Source organism: Balaenoptera borealis (assembly GCF_965194805.1).
Source record: "Balaenoptera borealis genome assembly, chromosome: 7".
NCBI classification, from domain to species: domain Eukaryota; kingdom Metazoa; phylum Chordata; class Mammalia; order Artiodactyla; family Balaenopteridae; genus Balaenoptera; species Balaenoptera borealis.
The window spans coordinates 68,836,459-68,852,330 of record NC_138864.1 but is presented as its reverse complement, the minus strand read 5'-3'; the positions used below and the strand labels follow the sequence as shown (position 1 = coordinate 68,852,330).

Sequence of the window (15,872 nt, the reverse complement as noted above, 5' to 3'; positions counted from 1 at the left end):
ATCCCCCTCATCTTCTGAGTCCCCTCCCAGAGGCACAAATCCTGACCTAATCCCTTCTCTTCCAATCCTACCCAGTTCTATGTGGATCGTTCTTATAGCCTTGGTTGTACAGGAGTCTTTCTGCTTGTCTCCAATTAGTTTTCAGTGAGAATTGCTCCATATGTAGATATATTTTTGATGTGTTCATGGGAGAATGTGAGCTCCACGTCCTCCTACTCCACCATCTTGATCTCCTCTCAGGAAGACTTAATTAATATAAGCACTTATTATTATTTTTAAACCAATTAAAGCAGAGCTATTTTGTGAAATAATTTTAGCAAAACATCCAGAAGTAGTAAATACCACATATACATACATACATACCTATATGTACATACATATATACATACATACACAGACATACATAAACATGCAGACAGTAAGTCTGGGCAACATCCATCACTTCATATAGTAACAAAAGTTTTTCTTGTTGTTGTGTTGAGAATTTTTAAGATCTACTCTCTTAGCAACTTTCAAGTTAACAATACACTATTGTTATAGTCACCATAGTGTACATTACATCCCTGGAGCTTATTCATCTTATAACTGGAAATTTGTAGCTTTTGACTACCTTCACTCATTTTCCCCACCTCCCACCACCTGCCTCTTGCAACCACCAATCTGTTCTCTGTTTCTATGAATTCAGTTTTTATTAGATTCCACATATAAGTGAGATTATACAGTATTTTATTTTTCTGACTTGTTTCAATTTTCATAATGCCCTCAAGGTCCATCTATGTTGTCACAAATGACAGGATTTTATTCCTTCTTATGGATGAATAGTCCATTGTGAGTGTATGTGTGTATGTGTGTGTGAATGGATGGATTAAAAAATGTGAAATACATGGTTGTTTCCATGTCTTGGCTACTGTAAATAATTGTACAATGAACACAGAGGTGCAGATACCTCTTCCAGACAGTGATTTTATTTCCATTGGAGATAGAATCAGAAGTAGAATTGCTGGATCATATGGTAGTTCTATTTTTAATTTTTTAAATAAACTTCCACACTGTTTTCCATAATGGCTACACCAGTTTACATTCCCACCAACAGTGCACAAGAGTTTACTTTTCTCCACATCCTTGCCAACACTTATTATCTCTTGTCTTTTGATGACAGTCATTTTAACAGGTGTGAGGTAATAGGTCATTATGATTTTGATTTGCATTTTCCTGATGATTAGTGATGTTTAACACCTTCTCATGTACCTGTTGGCCATTTGTATATCTTCTATGGAAAAATATTTATTCAGATTCGCTGCTCATTTTTTAATTGGATTGTTTGTTTGCTATTGAGTTGTATGAGTTCCTTATATATTTTGTATATTAACCTCTTATCAGATATATGATTTGCAAATACTTTCTCCCATTATATAGATAATAATTTGTTGATAGTTTCCTTTGCTATGTAGAAGAGTTTTAGTTTAATGTAGTCCTAATTATCTATTTTTTGCTTTTTTTGCCTGTGCTTTGGGTGCCTTATCCAAGAAATCATTGCCAAGTCCAATGTCAAAGATTTTTTTCCCTATGTTTTTTTCTAAGAGCTTTATGGTTTCAGGTCTAACATATAGGTCTTTGATCCATTTTGAGTTAATTTTTATTAGTGGTGGTGTTTAATTTTTGTAGTGGTCCAATTTCACTCTTTTGCAGTTTTCTCAGCACCACTTATTGAAGAGACTATCCTTTACCCATTTTGTGTTCTTTGTGCCCTTGTCAAAAATTAGTAGCTCATATATACATGGGTTTATGTCTGGGCTCTTTATTCTGTTTCACTGGTCTATATGCCTGTTTTTAAAACAGTACCATACTTTCTTGATTACTTTACCTTTGTAACATAGTTTAAAATCAGAAGTGTAATGCCTCCAACTTTGTTCTTTTTTTCAAGGTTGCTTTGGTTATTCAGCATCTTTTTAGAGGTCCAAAATTTGTTAGGGTACTTTCTTTCTATTTTGTGGAAAATGCCATTGGGATTTCACTGAATCTGTAGATTGCTTTGGGTAGTGTGGATAATTTTACAATATTAATTTTTCCAATCCATGAACATGAGATATCTTTTCATTTATTTGTGTCTTCTTCAATTTCTTTCATCAGTGTCTTATACTTTTCTGTGTACAAGAAATTTGTTTAAATTTATTCCTATGTATTAATTGTTATTCCTATGTACTTAATTGTTTTCAATGCTATTGTAAATGGGATTGCTTTCTTAATTACTCTTGCAGATTATTCATTGTTAATGTATGGAAATGCAACTGATTTCTGTATGTTGACTGTGTACTGCAACTTTACTGAATTCATTCATTAGTTCTCATAGTTTTTTAGTAGATTTTTTTACAGTTTTGTATATGTAAGATTGTGTCCTCTGCAAACATACAATTTAATTTTTTCTTTTCAATATGGATGCTTATATTGCTTTTTCTTGCCTAATTTCTATGTCTAGGACTTCCAGTACTTTGTTGAATAGAAATGGTGAGAGTGGGCATCCCTGTCTTGTTCCTAACCTAGACGAAAGGATTTTAACTTTTCACCATTGAATATGATGTTAGCTGTGGGCTTGCTGTATATGGCCTTTATTATGTTTCTATACCCAATTTGTCGAGTATTTTTATTATGAAAGGATGTTGTATTTTGTCACATGCTTTTTTTGCATCTATTGAGATACTCATATGGTTTTTATCCTTCATTTTGTTAATGTGATGTACTGAACTGATTGATTTGAGGATGTTGAGCCATCCTTGCATCCCAGAGATAAATCCCACTAATCATGGTGAATGATCATTTTATTGTGTTATTGAATGTGGTTTGCTAATATTTTTTTGTAGAGTTTTGCATCTATACCTATCAGGGATATTGGCCTGTAATTTTCTTTTCTTGTGGTGTCCTTATCTGGCTTTGGTATCAGGATAATGCTGGCCTTATAAAATTAGTTGGAGAATGTTCCCTTTTCCTCAGTTTTTGGAAGAGTTTGAGAAGCTGTTAATTCTTTAATTCTTTAAATGATTGGAAGAATTCACCAGTGAAATCATCTAGTCTTGGGCTTTTCTTTGTTGAGAGGGTTTTGAAATTAATTCAATCTCCTATTGGTACTCAGTCTGCTCAGATTTTCTAATTCTTCAAAATTCAGTCTTGGTAGGTTGAGTGTTTCTCGGAAGTTATCCATTTCTTCTTGAGTATCCAGTTCAATGGTGTGTGATTATTTATCATAGTCTCTCATAATCCGTTGTAATTCTGCAGTATCATTTGTAATGTCTCCTCTTTCTTTTTTAATTTTATTTGAGTTCTCTCTCTTTTTTTCATATTTAATCTAGCTAAAGGTTTGTCAATTGTGTTTATTTTTTTTAAAAAAACAGCTCTTAGTTTTGTTGACATTTTCTGGTGTCCATTTTTTTCTACTCTGATCTTTGTTATTTCCTTCCTTCTGTTAACATTGTTAACATTAGTTTTTTCTTCTTTTTCTAATTCCTTGAGATGTAAAGTGAGCTTGTTTATCTGAGATCTTTCCTGTTTCTTAATGTAGGTGTTTATCAACGTAAACTTCCCTTTTAAGACTACTTTTACAGTATTCCATAGGTTTTAATATGTTGTGCTTCCATTTTCATCTGTTTCCAGATTTTTGTTGATTTTACTTTTGATAACTTCTTTGACTCATTGGTTGTTCAGTAGCATGTTGTTTAATCTCCCATATTTGTGAACTTTCCAGGTTTCCACCTGTTATTTTCTACTTTCATAACATTTCATAAAAGAAAAGATACTTGGTATGATTTCAGTCTTCTTAATTCTGTTAAGACGTGTTTTGTCACCTATCACAAGCTTCAGTTGCATTAGAAATTTCTACCCATTTATATGACCCCTCCACAACTTGTGTTAATGTACCAAATTAAATCTTTTTATACTGTGTATGCATTAACATAATATTGTAGGAATAGTTATTTTTAACATTTTTTCTCTTAACCTATTGCTAGAGTTCACAGTGATTTACATACCACCATTGCAGTATTAGAGTATTTTGAAATTGACCATACATTCACATTTACCAGTGAATTTTATACTTTCATATATTTTTATGTTGCTATTTAGCATCCTTTTGTTTCAGCTTGAAAAACTCTCTGTAACATTTCTTGTAGGTCAGGTCTATTGATGATAAATCCCCTCAGCTTTTGTTTGGGAATGTCTTTGTCTGTCCTTCATTTCTGAATAACAGCTTTGCTAGGTAAAGTATTCTTTGCTAACAGTTTTTTTTTCCTTCAAGCCCTTTAAATATGTCATCCCACTCTCTCCTAGTCTGCAAGATTTCTGCAGAGAAATCTACTAATAGCCTTATTTGAATTCTCTTGTATGTTATCATCTTCTTTCTCCGGATGCTTTCAAAATTCTGTCTTTGATTTTTGAGAGCTTGATTGTAATATGTCTCAGTGAAGATCTCTTTGTATATAATCTGTTTGGGGATCATTGAGTTTCATGTACCTGGATGGCCATATCACTCCCCAGATTTGGGAAGTTCACTTATTATTTCTTTAAATAGGTTTCTGTCCATTTCTCCTCCTTCTGGGTTTCCCCAAATGTGGATATTATTTCACTTGTTGGTTTCCCATAATACACATGGGCTTTTTTCACTCTTTATTATTCTTATTTCTTTAATCTCTTCCAACCAGATAAAATCAGGAAATATGTCTTCAAGCTCACAGATTCTCTCTTCTGCCTGGTTGAGCCTATAGTTGAAGCTCTATATTGCATTCTTCATTTCATCCATTGTATTCTTCAGCTCCAGAAATTCTGTTTGGTTCTTTTTTATGATTTCCACCTCTTTGTTGAACATCTCACTTTGTTCATGCATTGCTTTCTCGAGTTCATTGAGTTGTCTGTATTCTCTTGAATCTCACTGAGCTTCCTTAAAATAATTATTTTAAATTATTTTTCAGATGACTCATAGATCTCCATTCTTGAGATGTCAGGCCAGTAACTAGAAAATTATTGTTTTCCTTTGGTGTCATGTTTCCTTGTGTTTTTTTAATGTTTCTGATGGTTTTGTTTTAATGTCTGTTCATTTGATAGTGCAGTTATGTCTTCCAGCATTTTCAGACTGTCTTTGGTGGGGAAAGACTTTCACCTGCAGGTGTCTACGAGGATAGCAGTTGGGTGGGATGCAGCATTTTTGGTTCTTGAATAGACACAGTGGTGTAGTCTCTATGCAGCTCCATCAGCTGAGGTCAACATTGGTCAGACTTCAGGGGTCTTCTGTGGTCAATAGTGCAGAGGTCCTATGGGTGGCAGTGGTGGGCAGAGCTATGGGGTTTTCTGAGGCAAAGGCTGTTAGGGTCTTCTTATACTTTTTTGTCCATTGGAGGACAGGTTAGGTGAGAAAATCCTTCCAAGTGCCTGGCCTGGTGTGCCAGCACTAAGAGCAGTTTTGGAGCCAGCGTCCTGGGATCAGGTGTACACAGAACTACCACAGCCCCTTGGTCCTGTGGCACAGGTGTACTTTCTGCAGCTGTGGCACTGGTGTCTAAGGTATGGGCATATGCAGATTTCCCATGGAACCAGGACCTAAGACTGCAGTGACTCTGGCCAGGAGAGAGGGGTTGGGGATGCAGCAGCAGCATGGGCCGGGGGTGACAAGGTGCAGTGGTGGTTTGGTCTGAGGAAATAGGGTGCAGTAGCAACACAGCTAAAGATGGTGGGTCAAAGTCTCAACTCTGGCCCCAGGTGGTAGTCAAAAGACAGCAGCAGCATGACCCTGGTAGTCGTCTATGAAAGTCACATGTTGGGACCCAGGGCGCTGAGTTCAGAGCAGTGGCAGCACAGCCCTGGCAAAGACATTCAGAGCCATGACCTGGGACCTGAAGGGTGGAGTTCAGGGCAGCAGCAGTGCCCCCAGCAATTACAGTCAAAGCTTGGACCCAGAGGGGCAGGCCTCAGGGCAATGCCAGCCTGGTCCCAGCAATGATGAGTGAGCACCATGACCTGGGATATGGGGCTCAGGGCAGCAGTAGCCAAGTCCCAATAATGAGGGTTCAGAGCTTTGAATTGGAATGAGGTACAGCTCTCAGGGTAGTGGCAACACCATTGGCAATATTGGTTGGTTGTGACCTGGGATGGGAGTAGGGCTCACAGCAGTGGCAGCCCATTCCCAGAAATGAGGGTATAGAGCCACAGTCTGGGACCCCAGGGGCTGGGCTCAAGGCAGAAATAGGATGGCCCTGATAATGTCACTCAAAGTGTGACTTGAGACCCAGAGGGTGAGGCTCAGGACAGCAGAGGCTGCTTTGGTAGTGATGGGACAAAGTTGTGACCTGAGGGTCAAGAATAGGAGATAGAGCAGTGGCCATTCTAGTTCCATATATGGTGAGGTGCTGTGGGATTCCAATCTTGGAGAGTAGGGCATAGCAGCAACTGGTGCCCCAAAAGGCAGATCTCATTTCAGGGACAGCTCCAGCCTTGGGGAGTAAATGCAGTGGGGGCAGCTCTGTCAGCTGGGATCAGCATTGGTGTAGACTGTGGGAGATCTGTAGCAAAGGCTGCAAACCATCCATCGTGATGAGACTTGCTGGGGTTCTCCTGCTCTCCTTTTCCCCATGGGGTAAAATTCCCCTGAGAAGATCCCTCCTGGTGCCAAGCTGCTCTTGACTGGGGTGATATGTTTTCCTGTACTTTTTTATGCAGCCATCCTTGATTTTTGAGTTCTGCAGTTTTTGCTTCTTCTTCTTTATAGTCCAGACCTTTCCCTGAACTATTTTCTTTGGTTTATTTATTGTTCTTTCATGGGGGAGATAATCATTGGAACCTCTTAGCTCTTCATCTTGCTGGCATCACCTCTTTGCCTTTAACTACTGACAGTTTAACTACAGTGTGTCTCAGTGTTGACCTTTTTTATTTCATCTTATTTGATACTCTCTGGGCTTCCTGTATCTGGATGTCTGTTTCTTTCTGCCAGTTAGGGAAGTTTTCAGCCACTATTTCTTTGAGTAAGCTTTCTGCCCCTTTCTAGCTCTTATCCTCTGGGACCCGTGTAATGTGATTATTGTTCTGCTTGATGGTGTCCCATAAATCCTGTAAGCTATCTTCACTCTTTTTTACCCTTTTGTTCTTTTTGCTCCTCTGATTGAATGAATCCTACTGCCCTGTCTTTGAGTTCACTGATTTTCTTTCACTTCATCTAGTCAGTTTTTGAACCCCTCTATCAAATTTTTCAGTTCAGTTATTGTATTCCTCAGCTAGGTGATTTGTGTTTGTTACTTTTTATATTTTCTCTTCGTTGAGATAGAAAATTCTCACTTTGTTCATGCATTGTTCTCCTGGCCTTTGTGAACATCTTTATGATCTTTATTTTGAACCCTTTACAGGTAAATTACTTATCTCCGTTTCATTAAGATCTGTTTCTAGAGTTTTATCTTGTTCTTTTGTTTGAAACATTTCTCTGTTTCTTCATATTCTTTGACTCTGTATTGGTTTCTATGCATTAGATAAAACAGCCACCTCTCCTAGTCTTGACAGAGAGTTCTCATGTAGAAGATAACCCTTATCAATCAGCCCAGCCTGAGTTCTTGGTTGTCTCTCAAATCTTTGTGATTGTCCAAAGACTACTTTCTTTGTTCTTAGTGGCTCCCAGTAGCTGGCGGTATGCCAATACCTGTCAGTGTCCCAAATGGGAAGATCTCAATCAGCACCTAGATTCAGGCTGATTGGAAGTCAGACTTTCAGGCAGCAACTTTTAAAGTATGCAAATATACCTCTTTCTGGTGAAGACTAGGTCTGTGTGCTGCCTTTGCATTGAGCCCTGGGGGTATAGCTGGGTTAAGAACTATTTCTTTGTTTGCTACAGTCCCTTGGAACCCACAAATGCAAGACCCACCATCCACCAGAGCCAGGCAATCAAGGAATGCATCCTCTGGCAGGTGCAAAAGCCAGGGTACCAGAAGTATGCACAAGCTCTTTTCAAGGAGATACCAGAGGGAGAACATGAGATGGCCTGTCACATTATAGACCCCTAGATGTGTGCTATATTAGGAGCCTGATCTTCAGGCTGCAGCTTTCTTAAAAGATACTGCTTTCAGGAAAAGACTGGCAGGTGAGTGTTATGTCTGCTAGCTCTCTCTGCTGAGCCCTGGTGGGGACAGCCTTGATGAGTCGTAATGGGCCCCTAAGAACTGCTTCTTTGTTTGCTATAGTCTTGTGTGCCTCATGGACACAAGTCCCGTTGGCTTTCAGAGCTAGGTGTTTTGGAGCCTATCCCTCAGCTAGAAGTCTTAAAAGTTGGGGCACGAGATGTTGGGTTCAAAACCTTCATTCCTCAGAAAGAGCTGGGAGTTGTGAGTTCCCTCCCAACTGTATGTCACTGTGCTGGGCATGGGGTTTATGGCAAGAGGATGTCTCAGCGTTTCCTATCCATTTCAATGTGGGTTTATTTTCTTGTTCACCCAAAGTATAGGAGTTGCTAGTTTCTGGATCTCTTTCAGAGGGAATTGTTCCTTGTGTGGCTGTAGATTCGGTGTGTCTGTGGGAGGTGAGTCCAGGAGACTTTTAGGTCCCCATCTTGGACTGGAACTGCCAAAAACAAGAGATATTTAAACTAATAATTAAAACTCTAAATTTCTGGATTCTCTTTCAAAGAGAATGCCAGTGTTCCCCATGGCACTGGGGGCAGGGGCGAGGGGAAGGATCTAAGGAGCAACTGTGCTCCATACACAGGCCTGGGCTTGCTTTGCCATCAGCCACAGCAATCCGCTCCCTGACCAGGCTGGCTTCGCCATTTACACCTGCCTGGCCCCTCTCAGCTCTTTTCTTCAGTTCTATTGTGATATAATTGACATACAACATTGTGTAAGTTTGATATTTACAGCACAATGACTTGACATACATATATTGTGAAATGATTACCACAATAAGTTAACATCCATCACCTTATATAGTTACAAAGAAAACAAGTATTTCCTTGTGATGAAAATTTCCAGGTTCTACTCTCTTAGCAACTTTCCTCCTCAGCTGTTGAGTACGTAATTTCTGGTTGGGTGATGGTATATGACTTATCACATGTTACAATATGACAAAGACGTTTACAAGGTTATCACCTGGGGGTTGTGGTTATAATCTTTGACCACAAAAATGCTAGACTACACACACACACACACACACACACACACACACAATCCAGCTGTTAAAACTGACAGGAAAATCCCCCCCAAAATCTTGTGGAACATATTCGGCTGAATATCATCTTACCCCACCTTGTGGTCATTTGAGAGCCACACAACCCAGACCACCCCGTGCCAAATACAGCAGAACGTGGCTTGGTCTGGGGATAAGGTAATAGGATTTATATAATGTTGTGTTCAATGTGTTTTAGCAAAAATCCCAGATCAGTAGTTCATGAAATTTGATCTGATCAATTGATGCATAGCCCCAGAAACCCTGCCACTGTACCCAATAATGAATCATTCTTTTCAACTGTGTTTTCTTCTCACTCCAGTAACAACAGACCAACACAAATCCAGGGTTCTTCCCTAACCCTCCACTTTCAAACCTCCTACTCCAGAACTTCTAACATTCTCACTAAAACCTCTGCTGGTGAGCAGAACCCCATAATGTATAAAAGATGATGGTCACTGTAATGGGGTCTCACCAATTTTCTATGGTTCATCTATCCCCAAATAAAAATTGCCTTGTTAATATAGAGGTCTTTTCTGTGGCATCCATTATAATCAACAGATTATTGCATTGGCCACAATTGACCATCTTCTATTTCAGTGTCTGGGCTGCTCCTATGTTCTATTTCTTCATCCATAAAATGGGATGACAACAATAGTGGGTACCTCTCAGGGTTGTTATAGAGACCTAGCATGGTTTTAGATCAGGGTTAGGCTCACAGTGAGTCACCAGTACAGGTTAGCTCGTGTTATGAGTAAAAAGTCTTTTAGCTGGATTAGAATAAACTGAGATGAGGCAGGGCTCACTAGAGTCGGTGATCATATAAATGATGGTTTGTGTAGATTTGATTGCTCAAAAGGCAAATAAAATCAGATTGGGGTTGTCCACATTCCTTCTTACCTTTGAGTATGAGAGATCTTAACCTTTTAAGAACACACTCTGTACAGGTACGTTTAGGATGGCGGATCAAAAAGGAGGAAGATAGAAGGTTCAGGAAAAAATACATATAGAGCTCATACTGGCCTGAACAAGAACCATATGCTGCTAGCAAGTTAAAACTGTTCGCTTATTACCTATCGCAAACTGTGGAGCTTCTGTGCTTGGACTTATTCCGTGAAATGAATGTGTCATTTCTCCAATTTGGCATAAAAGTTTGTCTGCATTACCACATTTGAGAAAAATCATAAAATGTCTGAAGAGAAAATCATGTGTCTTGGCTGTCACCTTGTGGTCTTATGTATTATATTAGCCCTCAGAAATCAAATATTTTATACTGCAACAACCAATTTCTAAAATACACTAATAATTTGAGTATGGCTTTTTTCCTAGCCTTACTGAAAATTCTCCAAGTTGCAAAGAGGACTATAAATTAATTTTTGGCATCCATTTACTGGCTAGCTAGGGCCTGAGATCAGGTAAGAATTCACATAAGATCTAGATCACATAAAATCTAAATTGAACTAAGTAATGTGTGCTTCTTTGTGTTCATTACAAATTTTTTGAAAAATGTTTTTAAAAGAAATTCTCTTATGCTTAAATTAGTAGGTATGTTAAATAACTTCTGAACTATCCATTAAATGGAGTATATAATCCTATTTAAAATAGAGAATTCGAGAAAAATCTCAGAATTATATTTTTTCCATGCTCATAATTATTTTCTATACTCTAATCCTTTGAAAGGTAACACAGAGTAGGGTTAAGTTCAAAGCCCCTAAAATTCTTGAACCTGGGATCAAATACCCCACTCTGATTACTTATTAGCTATGTGAACTGGGGCATGTAAGCTAACACCTCTGCCCCACACTCCGCATCTATAGAATGTGGATGAGCTCAATAGTATACACCTCACAGGATTATAGCTTTGAGAGCAGTCTTGGGCATTCAGGAAGGGTGACCTTTGGTTCTGGGTAACCAAAATTAGGACGGCATGAGTTAAATTAACTTTATTGCTAGAAATCAGCCTTCCCCCCTGAAAGCGTTCCCCACTTCCACCAGCTCTCTCACTCCTGCCTCCTCCCGGCCACACGGTGAGGTCTTGGCTGCTGCTGATCCTTGAGGGGCAGTTTTCTGCTGGAGCCTCTGGGGGAGGGCCCTCAAAATGACTGGTGAGCAGGGCGTCAGAATTGCTACCCACCAGGGTTTGCTGTATGCCTCCCGTTCTTTCCTTTTCAAAGAGGAGTATGTGTTTTGTTGTTGTTATTCTATTCCTCTTCTATTGTATATTGAACAGGTAGGGAGCAGGTAAATTTTCTTACAAGTTTATGAAGAGGAGCCACCTTGTACATCAGCCCATCACCCAGAAATCCTCAACTCTGGGCATATGGCCATGACAAGACGGAATTCTTGGGTTGTCACTCTTGAAAATCACTCTTGATGATTGTACTTTGTGTGTATGAAAGATAGTGAACTATTTGGTGACTGAAGGGTGGATTTGGGGAGTCATTAGTACTGTTCTCCAAATATTTCATTTCCCTTTCTGGTACATGCAACCTTGAAGTTAGGAGTGGTCAAGTGACTTGCTTTGGCCCATAAAATGTGAGGAAAAGTGATGTATCTCTGCAGGTGGAAGCTCTAAGTCACGGTACATGAGTCACCACTGTCTTCATCCCCTGCCTTGCTGGTCTTGGAAGTATGTGTCAGGATTGTGTCTCCATCAGCTGAGTCCCAGAGTGATTATAACCCCCTCAACAATGAGCAGAGCCCCCCCAGAGACCCAGATGAACATACAGTTTGAGCAAGAAATAACTTTTGTTGTGGCAATGCACTGAAAATTTGGGATTGTTTTCTCATCACCTAACCTAGCCCTTTACAGAAAATGATTAGCATCACTGGCCTCGCCTGGGAGGTAACCCATCTCTCCCTGCTCCTGCTCCCAACTCAACTCTAGAGAAGCCCCTTTCCCCCAGTTCCTAATTCACAGCAGAGACCCGGGCTGTAGTTTCATGCTGGTATTGGGAGGATAGTCAGGAAAGAACACCACAAAGACTCTAGAGCCAATCTGTCTGGCTAACTTGGGGCTCCACCACTTAGTAATTAGCCAAATGATTTGGGCAAGTGACTTAACCTGTGTAAAATAGACGTAATAGTGCTTACCTGTGCCAGCTACTATGCCTGTGTAAGAAACCATCTCAAAATGTAATGGTGTCCAACAACCATTTATTAGGCTCATGGATTGATGAGTCAGGAATTTGGATGGAGCACAGCAGGGATGGCTTATCTCTGCTCCCCATGAAGGGGGCCTCAGCTGGAAGGCTCAGACTAGGAGCTGGAATCATCTGGGGGTTCACTCACCCCACCCCTGGTGATTGACATTGACTGAGACCATGGCTGGGGCTGTCAGCCCTCTTACACATGGCCTCTCCGTGTGGCCCGGGCTTCCGTACGACACACATCGAGAGAGAGAAAGCACAGGCCAATTCGCCTTTTGTGACCTAGCCTCAGAGGTCACTTTCTAGTAGATTCTACCAGTCAAGGCAATCATAAAATTCTTCCCAGGCTCAAGAAGAGGGGAAACACACTCCTCCAAGGGCACAGCAAGTCTCTGGCAGTCTGTGAGACCAGAAATACTGCTGTGGCCACTTTTAGAAAATAAAATCTGCCACACTTCCTCAGAATGAGGGTTAACTCACTAAATGAGCTAATGCAATAAAGTACTAGAACAGTTGGTAGGTATGTGCTTGATGTTGTGATTTATCCACTGCACAGGTTTGGAGCCATATGGAACTGCCTCCCTGTGGCCGGCTTTTCCGCCCCATGGGGACCCACTCCAAGAATCTGTTATCTCAGACTCAAGACCAAACTAAGGCAACCCCAAGGCAGGAGGAATCAAGGAGCAGGCTCTGAGGCTTCGACAAGGTATTCACACAATGGTCTGACACCAGCAGGCCCAAGGTTAGTTCCTGTTTCTGTTTTCCTTGTAAAGGATTTAAGCAGCTTGGAGGCCTTATTTAACTAAGATCATATTCTTGCATAGGTACAACTGTGCTTTTACAGCTAAAGGTCTGCAAGAAAATGTTAAAACTATTGAAAACAGTGGTAGGATTGAGGTGTTTCTAATTTTTCATTTTTTTTTTAAATTTAATTTTATTTATTTATTTATTTAGTTAGTTAGTTATGGCTGTGTTGGGTCTTCGTTTCTGTGCGAGGGCTTCCTCTAGTTGTGGCAAGCGGGGGCCACTCTTCATCACAGTGCGCGGGCCTCTCACTATCGCGGCCTCTCTTGTTGCGGAGCACAGGCTCCAGACGTGCAGGCTCAGTAATTGTGGCTCACGGGCCCATTTGCTCCGCTGCATGTGGGATCCTCCCGGACCAGCACTCGAACCCGGGTCCCCTGCATTGGCAGGCAGACTCCCAACCACTGCGCCACCAGGGAAGCCCCTCATTTTTTTTTAATGGAGATATATCTTTGTATCAAAACTATAAGGTTTTTTACAGTATTAAGGTGAAAAAAATCTTTCAAATTGAAGCATGGTTGATTTACAATATTGTAAGTGTCAGATATACAGTAAAGTGATTCAATTATATATATATGTACATTCTCATACATTTATTTCAGATTCTTTTCCATTATAGGTTATTACAAGATATTGAATATAGTTCCCTGTGCTATACAGTAAATCCTTATTTATTTTCTATATAGTGGTGTATATCTGTTAATACCTAATTTATCCCTTCCCCTCCCCCTTTTTCCTTTGGTAACCCTAAGTCTGTTTTCTATGTCTGTGAGTCTTTTTGTTTTGTAAATAAATTCATTTGTATTATTTTAAAGATTCCACATATAAGTGATATCACACAGTTATCTTTCTCTATCTGACTTACTTCACTCAGTATGATAATCTCTAGGTCCATCCATGTTGCTGCAAATATCACTATTTCATTAAGAAAAACAAACAAACAAACAAACAACTCTTAAAGGGCACATCATCCACTAAGGTGTGCGAATGAGGTTGAAAAGGCAGGACAAGATCAGCTAAGAATCTTTTAGTTTCTGCTGAAGGGATTGGATTATCTGTTGGTAACAGAGCTGTGTGGATGAGAAGCCACATGCCTCCTTAGCATGAGTCATCAATATCAGAAAAGTCCAGGAAAGCAGGCTTGGCCTGTATGTAGCTGCTGAGTCATGTGCACATGTCCCAGTGGCTACAGTTTCTTCAACTACTTTAGTTGCAGAAGAAAAGGCTCACTTTATACCATGTGCCTAGCACATTATGGAGGTCTCACAGGCAATTTGTTATCTAGCGAGTTGCTGCAGTCATGGTTGACCTGCAGGACTGAGTTATCTCTACTGTCAAACTTTTGGGTGGTATCTAAAACTACACCAGATCACAGAGTCACTAAAGTTAAAAATCTGAAGCCCAAGCTCATACCCTCAAAAACTGGCAGTTTGTGGTTTACGGCATACCTTAATCTTGCAATGCACCCTGGGTAATCACAATCAGCTAAGTCTCCCAAGCATTTCTGGTGTCACTTAGCTTGGCTGGATGAGGCTGCCCCATGAATGGACATGCCTGGAATCAAATCATGCCAGATTTAAGCAATTCAAGCACTTACAAATACAAGATTATCATTAAGAGTCACCCAATACTAATTAATGACATTTCCTCAGCTTTCTAGAGACTTTTAAATTTTTATTGAAGTATTTACAATATTGTGTTAATTTCTGCTGTACAGCAAAGTGATTCAGTTATACATATATATATTAATACATTATTCATATTCTTTTTCATTCTGGTTTATCACAGGATATTGAAGATAGTTCCCTTGTTTATCCATTCTATATATAATAGTTTGCATCTGCTAATCCCAAACTCCCAGTACATCCCTCCCCTACCTCCCACCTCCCTCCCCCTTGGCAACCACAAGTCTGTTCTCTATGTCTGTGAGTCTGTTTCTGTTTCGTAGATAAGTTCGTGTCATATTTTAGATTCCATATGTAAGTGATGTCATATGGTATTTGTCTGACTTCATTTAGTATAATAATCTCCAGGTCCATCCATGTTGCTGGAAATGGCATTATTTCATTCTTTTTTTATGGCTGAGTAATATTCCATTGTATATAAGTACCACATCTTCTTTATCCATTCCTCTGTTGATGGACATTTAGGTTGTTTTCATGTCTTGGCTTTTGTGAATAGTGCTGCTTTGAACATTGGGGTGCATGTACCTTTTCAAATTAGAGTTTTGTCTGGGTATATGCCCAGGAGTGGATTGCTGGGTCATATGGTAGTTCTATTTTTAGTTTTTCAAGGACCCTCCATACTGTTCTCCATAGTGGCTGCACCAATTTACATTCCCACCAACAGTGTAGGAGGGTTCCCTTTTCTCCACACCCTCTCCAGAATTTGTAGACTTTTTAATGATGACCATTCTGACCAGTGTGAGGTGGTACCTTATTGTAGTTTTTATTTGCATTTCTCTAATAACTAGCGACGTTGAACACCTTTCCATGTGCCTGTTGGCCATCTCTATGTCTTGTTTGGAGAAATGTCTATTTAGGTCTTCTGCCCATTATTCATTTGAGTTTTTTTGTTGTTGTTGAGTTGTATGAGCTGCTTAGTTTGGAAATTACACCCTTGTCCATCACATCATTTTAGAATATTTTCTCCCATTCCGTAGGTTGTCTGTTTTATGGTTTCCTTTGAGCAAAAGTTTGCACATTTGATTAGGTCCTATTTGTTTATTTTGCTTTTATTTCT

At 39.8% G+C, this 15,872-nt stretch overlaps 1 long non-coding RNA gene across 1 annotated transcript in view; it reads left to right on the top strand.

The window, feature by feature from the left end:
• The window catches only part of LOC309631795, a 46,057-nt gene that overhangs the window by 25,462 nt on the left and 4,723 nt on the right, over positions 1-15,872 (top strand). The window contains exon 2 of the long non-coding RNA XR_014246552.1: positions 12,883-13,068. This is a non-coding gene — a long non-coding RNA (uncharacterized lncRNA). The remainder of the gene's footprint in view (positions 1-12,882; positions 13,069-15,872) is intronic.